Source organism: Taeniopygia guttata, chromosome 1, assembly GCF_048771995.1.
Source record: "Taeniopygia guttata chromosome 1, bTaeGut7.mat, whole genome shotgun sequence".
Taxonomy (NCBI): Eukaryota; Metazoa; Chordata; class Aves; order Passeriformes; family Estrildidae; genus Taeniopygia; species Taeniopygia guttata.
The window spans coordinates 100,337,985-100,347,186 of record NC_133024.1 but is presented as its reverse complement, the minus strand read 5'-3'; the positions used below and the strand labels follow the sequence as shown (position 1 = coordinate 100,347,186).

At 41.3% G+C, this 9,202-nt stretch overlaps 1 protein-coding gene across 1 annotated transcript in view; it reads left to right on the top strand.

Moving 5' to 3' along the window:
• Positions 1–6,218: 6,218 nt before the first annotated feature.
• The window catches only part of ADGRG2 (adhesion G protein-coupled receptor G2), a 60,035-nt gene continuing 57,051 nt past the window's right edge, over positions 6,219–9,202 (top strand). The window contains exon 1 of the mRNA XM_030281711.4: positions 6,219–6,532. The gene's annotated coding sequence lies outside the window, so the exon portion shown is untranslated. The remainder of the gene's footprint in view (positions 6,533–9,202) is intronic.

The window sequence follows — 9,202 nt, the reverse complement described above, 5'->3', positions numbered from 1 at the left end:
GAAGACTAAAAGAAACATTATTTTTCTTGCACTTGAGTCTTTATGCTCTCCTTTTTAAAATCTCAATTATATTTGTTTAACATTTAATATTGATAATTATATTACCTAGGTAGAAGTGGATTTTATGCACAGAGCATTCAGAATGTCAGTCAAATTACAACTAATGGCAGTGCTGAGGTTTATTAGGTTTATTTAGACAAAGATTTCTGGCACCAACATGTTAGCATCACTGCTAACATTTTAAAAGACTAAATAATAAGAATTTTAGTATCAAACAACAGATACATACAGAAAAAGGTTGAACATGATCTCTCTTCTATAGATGAACAATCAAATTGCTGTCTACCATTTTATTGTCCCTTTCCATCAGACATACCATGAGTGTTTTCAATGCATCCCAGGTGAAGATAAAGTCATTTGCTATGTGATGGTTCTTACCATACAGAGTATCTGCCTCCAACCACATGCAAAGCTTGTTGGAACAGAGTCAGCCTGTAGTAGGTTGTCCAGCTGCACATAGCCTGTCCCAGAAGCTGCCACATAATAGGACTTGAAATTCCAGTCTTCAGCTCAGAAATCATTTATTGCAAAATCTACATACCCTGAAGTGTTTGGAAAATTAGACATTTCCTTCGTTTAATCCTCTGCAGAATACCAGTATTAACAGTCAGGTTTGTGACTTCCATGTGTATATACTCCTGTACCCCTGGCAGAGCAAGGGATAAAGGTCTCTTCTGAAAAAAAATTTCAAAATCTGTTTTTCCTTCCAAGCATTTTAGTACAATTAAAAAGAAATTTTGTTAAATGGATTTATGCTGGTGTAAATCAAAGGCAGGGTGGATTAGCTGATCTTTTAAGAACAACTTTTCTCTCTTCCAAGCTAGCAAAAGATTGAAAAATGGACAAGGTTGAAAAGGAAGTTGAAACTTCAGCAGTACTGGAACAGTTTGCAAAGGTCTCCCCACACTCCCTGATTCAGACACTCACAGTAAAGAGGGCAGAGATCAACACTGCAAAACAAGGGAGTAAATTATAGAGTTAAACTGGAGAAGGAAATCTCCTCTCCTTTGATACACCTAAAGCAGATAGCCTTCCTCAAAATATGATGGTATCTTACATTTTACTCTTCCTTAACACCATCCATCTCTTATTTTGCAGCTGAGATATACATGCTTTGCTTAAAAGACAGAGCGAAGCCAAGAACAGATTTAAGACAGGACAACTATGAACACAAATTTTCCTCTCAGGAAAAAAAGAAAAAAAAAGTGTTTTCAGGGGTGAAAGGACTTGGCATGAAAGCTAAAATCCTTTCCCTAGTACGTGAAAAATACACACTGCAGACCATACACCAGAAAAGTGTTCCGTGATAAAAAAGATCCTTCTCTGTTTCTTTACCAGTTACACAGATGTAGAAATCAATGGGGGCATAGTAACCTCCTTGGCTTTATTTTAACAGTTCATGCTATGATAAAAGTCTTACTACACAAGAACATTTAATGTGCAACCATTAGAGTAAGTGTCAATTTTCAGAGGTTAACAGAGCTTTTTTTGTAGCATAAGTTAAAAAAAAAAAAAAAAAATCAGAAATATGAAATGTTCCCAGAATGAGAATTTGCCTGCCAAGATCCACACAGACTTTTTATGGACAAGTTAAAACTCCTTTAAAATGTTTATCTAATGGAAATATAAATGTCAGTACAATTTAAAGAGAGTGAGTGCCATAAATAGAGAATTGAAAGGTTTAATTGTCCTTTCCAGGTGTTCTCTTCAGAATTGCTTTCCTTGGCAACCCTTCCTTGTAGTTTCCCATAATGTTGATTAGCACCTTGGTCTGGACTTTTGGGTATGTGAGCCTTTCATCACCCTCAAGTTTTTTACAATTTGATGATCATTGTCCTTTGCTTGGCCCAAAGTCTATTTTATTCTAAGGGAAAGCAGACTGTTAGCAGAAATTGTTCTCACAGTGTGATAGACCAGCCCCAGCTGGTTGGGACCTCTGGAGATAGTTCAGTCCAAATTCTTGCTCAGAGCAGGGGCTGCTGCAACAGTTGCCGAGGTTCGTATCTGGGCTTCTGAACATCTCCAAGGATAGACACTCCGCAAGCTCTCTGGGCAGCCTGCTTCAGTGTTCAGTGACTCTCACCATAAAATATATTTTTCTTATGCTTACATGGCATTTCTTGCATTTCAGTTTCTTCACCTTTTAGTCCAGTAGGTAATATTTCCTCTCAATTCCAAGAATGGAGTGTTGCATGAGCACATTTGCAAAGGGACAAGTATTGAAGGCCTGATCACCCAACAGAACACGATGCTCATCCTGCTGCTACATATAATCATTCACTTCTCATTTAAGGTACATGAAATTTTGTTAAAGAAAACAGTATCAAAGATTTCTCATTTCTTTTGGCCTCAATACCTAACAAATTGCCTCCACCTTTACCCCATTTTGGAATGCAAGTGCAATAGGGACACTTAGCTGGAATACAGTCTGACAGGACATGGCTGTGTGTTTGCAATCAGGACAGCCTGCAACATGGAATTCAGCAGTGCCAAATAACATGGTGAACATAAATATCACTTGCCATCAGTATTGATACAAGTAATGAAATGCATATTTCATTTGTGAGTTGAGGCTTAGAAGTTAATTACAGAGACATATTTGTTTTTATAATTACTATTTAAAAACCCTTCCTGAACCTTCAGTAAGGAAGATAGTATATATTTATTTTTTAATGAACAAACTATTACAGTCAAGAGGAAATCTTGCCCTAGGTTTTGTACTCAGTATTTGACAACATATGTAAAATCACAACTGGATAGACTAAAACTCCTTACTTAGTGATTACATATCTAAAAGATTTCTTTTATATATTGGCTCAGTTAACATTCAGCAAACACTGCGTTCATGGTACCCGCACCTATGTGCTACTTTCTGACAAAAGAATATTAATAAGTAGTTATTCTATTGGAATGTTAGATAGGTGTATGTACTCCAAGGACTCTTTTGTGAGATATGGTCAGGCACAAATTTTTATGAGAGGCAGCTGTTTTTCACAAATCAAGCTCTCAACTTTCTGCCTAAAATGTGCAGTTTAAAGATTAGGTTTTAGATCTTCCTCCCTTGATACATTTAAATCCTTTCAACATCACAGCTAGTCTATATCACTTCCTTATCCTAAAATTGCTCACTTGTTTATGTCTTTGTAATGCTGAAAGCAGAAAATAGACTGAAGGACTCATAGATAAATTTATTTAATCTCCAGAGCTACCATCAATTAAAACAAAAACCCTAACATATTTTTTACCTAAAGAGCTGTAATTTATGTGACTGATAACTAGTACATTATGTTACAGAACAGGAGTGATTTTCAGGAAGGACTATATTTATACATGAAACAGAGAAGTGTAACCATTTTAACTGCTTTTTGGACCTCCAGTCAGTTTATGGAGTTCACAGAAATGTACCACATGGTAGAGAAGAAGACAGAACCCCATAAAATCAAGAGCCATGGAAATGATCTCTTTTGCTTTGTTTTTTAGGCCAATTAGATTTGACATAAAAGCTATTATATTAATGTGATTAATTTAAATAGTCAGTTCCCTAAATGTATGCTCCCTGGGGTCAACCATATACACATCACAGGGCAATGCAACCTCCCAATTCTGCCCACTATGAAAAAGCAAAGTCCTATCAAGCATCTTTGTGAAACAACAGCTTCAAACATTCATAGCATAAATGAAAAGGGAAACACTCCTCCCACTACCTCCACTCTCCTCTTTCTCTTTTCAGTTACATATGTTTTTTTCTTACCAAGACATGAATTATATAATTAGAACAAATTCTATTTGGATATGTAAATTCTAACCATGAAATTAATACTGCAACACGTCAGGGTAATGTCTTATCTCCCTAGGAAACATGCATACACACACAAACATAAATAGAGAAAGAGTTTAAAGTAGTAATAGTAGTAGTAGTAGTAGTAGTAGTAATAGTTATGATAATAATAAATCCCAAACCATTTAGAAAGAATAATGTGAAATTCTGGTTAAGATTAAATTAATGGGAATTTAGTCACTGACTTTGTTGAAGTTATTTGTGGGGTTTCTACATTCAATCTTGCTGAAGATGGGCTTCAGTTGTTGGCTTCAGTTTTTAAATCCTTGAAATCCAGTATTTTCCCACTAGGGGAATGCATGGCCAAACTGGATATCAACACCAATTTATGATATCTGTGCTCCCCTGTTATGGAGAGTCTTTCAGATCCAGAAAAAAAAAATATTTATGAGGTTTTCATATAATCATTTTGTTTGGGGAGAGAAGATTAAACTCCTCCTCTTCAAGGAAGCATCATTTTCTTAAACCTGCATTTATCACCTGCTGTTCCTACTAAGCCAGTGTTCAGTATTGCACGAGCGTAATAAAGGAGGCATTGAGCAATCTGAATTAACGTAACTTTTTTTTTGTGTGTGTGTGTTTTCTCAAAACCATGAAAAACTAGTGGGATTGAAAAGTTCTTTGTTACTCAATTATCCACTCTTGTTCCTCAGACCTGCTCAAGTGTGTGTTTCCTTGGTAAGTACATAGGAGCTTGCCTTTGGCTTCTATGCAAAACTGCCCAGATCCAGTGTAGTCCTAGAACTGTATAGATGGCATAGATGGCAGCTAAGCAGAGCAATATAAACACACTGGGTATCAAGTTCTTTACATAGTTTTTAGGTCATTACAAATCAATTTGGTTTAGTTTCTCTATGTGTTACTGGACACCACCCAGCTGTATGCAATACACAGTTTAAATAAACAGAAATATAAATTCAGTGTTTTCCTTTTGTAAATGGCACGGTAATTTCTCCTAGTAAACTAACTTGGTCCAAGTGGAAAGAGAAAAAGTATTTTGAAGTAAATCCCCTGCCTGTAATTACATTTCAGTGCTTGAAAATTTAGCAATTGGCTGATTTTTACCTAAAAATCATTCATCAGAGGTGTTGGATAGACAGAGACAGACTTTCATTTATCTGTACACCAGTAACTATTCATAAAACAAGAAATACAGAAAGCTTCGTAACCTTGCACTACCAATGGGTAATGTGTCCAGGAGTAAGCTGGACTTCAGTTTCCAGCCTCGTTGAACTTTTAGCCTTTCTGAGGAGACATCACTAAGCCACATTGGTACAGAGCACTGTCTGTGCCTGTGTCAAAAGAGCACTTACACAGAATCACTAGACAGGTCTTCTCACAGACACATGATATTCTTAAGCATTGCATCCTTAGCACTAACTTTAGGACAAGTTTTTTTTTCTTCCTCATTGACTTCAGATATCCAGATCAGAAGTGAAGTAGTTAATAAGTCTCACAGGTGATTTAAGCTAGGAAGAGAACAGAGTTTGTGGTCCTTAAGCTTTTGAGGAAGTGAAAGATGTTCCACTAAGCAAGGCAGAGAAAGACAAATGCCTCCTGGTTTTTTCCTATGTGAGGAATTGCAAAGCACTGGCCTTGTGTCCAACTAAATGCCAGCTCCAAAGTATCCAAAGGCACTACTGATCTAAGCAAAATGAAACAAGCCTCTTCATCTACCCCCATTTCTTCTTTGCAAGTATTTCTCTACAAAACTATGCTCATCATGTGGACTCATTGCATCCTCAGACCTGCCGTCTGTGGAGTTCCTAAAATTTGACCCTGTCTTTTTTGTAACACTGAGAAGAGTTGTCCCTTAAAGCTCTAGCCTTTCCCTCTGCATGTGCTTTCCCCAGCTATGCCCTGGAGCCAGGCTTTTTTTCTCTTTTCAGCAGTGCCTAGGTATCAAACCTCCAGCCTACATGCAAGGAGCAGCTCCTAAGCATTTGATATAAAATGAGTAATAGAAAATCCTGCCATTTAAGAATATGCTTCATTCCAAGCAATTGAAAAGTGGAAGAGGAATGCCACAGCTTCAGCTTTCTGACGTCGTGATAGTGAAATTCATTTACACTACCAATAAGGCTGTTTTAAAGGTGAAGTAAACAAGAGAGAAGACTGGTTTAAGCCTGAACACGTTGCCCACTAAGGAACGTGGAGCAGTTTACTCGCAGTGTTAGTTTCTGCCCCCGAGTTGGTTGCGCGCAGCCACCGAGTGTCCCCAAGCCTTGTCCCAGCGCAGCCGGCGCTGCTGCTGGGTCGGGACCGCGCCCGCACCCGCGGGGCCGCCGGGCGGGAGGGGCCGGGCCGCCGAGCCCGCCTTGCCGAGGGGCGGCGGGGGCCGCTCCCGGGCGGCTCCCCCGGCCGCCTCCGCGCCGGCTTCCCTCGGCTTTTCGCAGCACCTCCCTCTCCTGCCTCCGCCCCCGTCCAGTGGCTGTCCCAGCTGCCGGGGCTGCCGGCACGCCTGCCGTGCCCAGTGCTGAGCGAGCGGCGCGGGGGGACGGGACAGCGCGGCCGGGACGGGACAGCGCGGCCGGGACGGGACAGCGCGGCCGGGACGCGACAGCGCGGCCGGGACGGGACAGCGCGGCCGGGACGGGACAGCGCGGCCGGGACAGCGCGGCCGCCCGGCGCCAGGTGAGCAGCTGCGGGCTCGCGGGAACACAGGCGGCCGGGGGCGCCGGGCTCCCGAGGGCAGGACGGGCAGCGCGGCGGCTGCGGGATGGGAAGCGCCCTGAGGCGGGTGGAGGTGAGCGACTCTGCGGGGCCGGGCGGCAGAGGTGCGCGGCTCTCTCGGGGTGGGCTTTCCCGCCGACTCTTCCCGGAGGGGCGAGCGAGGTTAGGGCGCGGAGGTCCCGCGGGGGCGGCGGTGAAGGGCGGAGGAGCTCAGGTCGGGAAGCTCCGATCTCCGCGGGCAAGTCCCGCGGCTCCCGCTTAGTCACGGATCCTCCCCCGGCGTGGCCCTGCGGGGCTCGCCCGGCCGGGGGCAGCGCGGCCCGGGGGCTGCAGGGGAAGTCCCGGGGCGGGCCGGGCCCGTTGGGACTCGCGCCGGGCCGGTGCGGAGCGAGGCCGCCGTGAGGGGCCGCGGGCTTCGTCCTGAGCGGCGCCGCGCTGCTCCAGGTACGGCTCTCAGTGAGGCTGGTGGAAAGCTCTCCTTCGGCTCTCCAGTGTTAAGTGCTTAATCAGTCAACGGCGAGAAACATTTAGTAACGGGTTTAAATTGGCCCCAAAAAGTGACTGATTTAGTAGAGGCGTTGGTGGAGTTTGAATGCGGTTTAGACGAAGAGACAGGGTAGTGTCCCGATGGGACAGTATTGCTAGACCGGGTCGGGTTTTGCTCTCAAAGCCGTTTTCTGTAGGAACAGGTGCAGAGAATATATTCGGCTTAATAGTTTTCCCTATTTCTTTTGTATACATTCTGCCAGGAAACCTGCCTCGCTGAAAGTGATGTCTTCAGAGTCACCTTTTGTTCACAATAATTATTTTGAGCGGGAGGGTTGTCTTTGTCTTGTTTTTTTTTTTTTTTTTGGTCATGTTCACTGGCTAAGTGTGCTAGAAGCATCCTTTCTTGACTGAATTTATTTTTTGCTTTGGAAATATATACGTTTCTTCATTCATGGATAATATTTGTAACAGTAAGAACTCTGTTGTTTTACTGTGTTGTTTTCAATATATTGATTTATGTGGAAACAGGAAATAAATATTTGTAAACTAGTTCAAGATGTGTTTATCCAGCAAATTAAATGTGTGATTGTACAAGCCTAGGTGGGTTTGGATTTCTATGAAATCACAGAATTGGTAATGTTGGGAGGAACCACAGTGGATCAGCTGAGCTGACCTCCCTGCTCAAATCAGTTTGAGTTAACGCTGAAGGTGTGTTGGAATGGGCTTCAACATGAGCCAAAATAGAGTTTATAACCTCCAGATCTAAGAGATATCAATCCCAAAGCAAATTAGTTGTGTCTTGAGTTCTGTCACTTGTACTGAAAAAGTAAATCTGGTGTTACGTGTGTCTACTCAGAACATGTTCCTCACTGTTGCTTGCATAGGCTAACAGAGTACATCATCACCAGAAGAGAACTGCATGAGCTGATATTCCTGTTCTTAAGCTTTTGACCTTAAGGGTATTCCCAAGTGGAAGGCAGACTTCTATAACTGTTTCCATGGGGGAAATAAGCAAAATTTGTTCCTCTGCTAGGTGACCAGTAGTGTGTTTATTGAATTAAACTGAAGAATGAAAAACATGTCTTTGCTTAGGAGACTCTCCAAATAGTTGTCTTCACTTAGGAAGAACACTTATAATTTAATGATGAAGACAAGTCTTTGAAGTGGAATGCTGTGAAAGAAGATGTAGGAAAGAAATTGCACATAAATAAAATTTGCTCAGATACAAATTGGGGCCACAAAATTTTCTACTTACACTGTAAGATAATATTACGTAATTTCTGCTATGGTACCAAGTGAAATAGTGTTATTGGTATCTTTATTAATATTACTTTAGTGTCTTAAGGTAATTCTGTAGATCAAATGGAGTTTGTTAGCATGTTTTTTTTTTTCTTCAGTGCCTTCCAAATTTAATGTTAAGCTTCTGTCTCTTATACATCAACAGAAATTGGCTCAGATTAGGGCCAATTGGAGAGAGACAAAGGACTAGATTCCCATTCTCAAGCTAATTACTCCATTTACAGTTTTTGTGCTGTGAGTGGTCTTAGGTCTTCCACTAGTAACTGTAGAGTGCTGGCAGATTGAGAAAGTTTGAGAGTTCATGGGAGAATAACTCTTGTTAAATGTGAACAATTTTTAGTTCTTGATATGTAACATGATCACTGGCCTTGGCAAATGCAGTTTCGCTTAAAAACTGTAAAGCTTTAAAACACTTGAGTTTCATGTTTTCAGTGGAATATTAGATTAGATTATTTGAAGGCCAAAGTAAGGGTAGTTCATGCAAATAATCTCATAGACTCCAATGTAAAAAAATTAGCATGAATAAGTCATGTTATTTGCCGTGAAATGTTAGCTTTATGATAAATGGTAAGTCTACCAGTGGTTTTGTATATCTAGGTTCAGTTCCAGATGCAAGGATTTAGAGAATGTTAATTTGTTGGTAGGTGTTACTCAGCTTGTGAACATGAATGAAGTTGATAGTTTTGTTTGTTAGACAGATGTTCATGATTGTGAGGGTCTTACTCTTTCCAGTCATAAATTCCTGGTGGAGTTATAGTTTGGAAAGGCTCTATAATTGCTTTATGAAAAAGACAGGCTTGTATAACTATATGGTATTAATAGGATTCAATTTCTTGGGAGTCT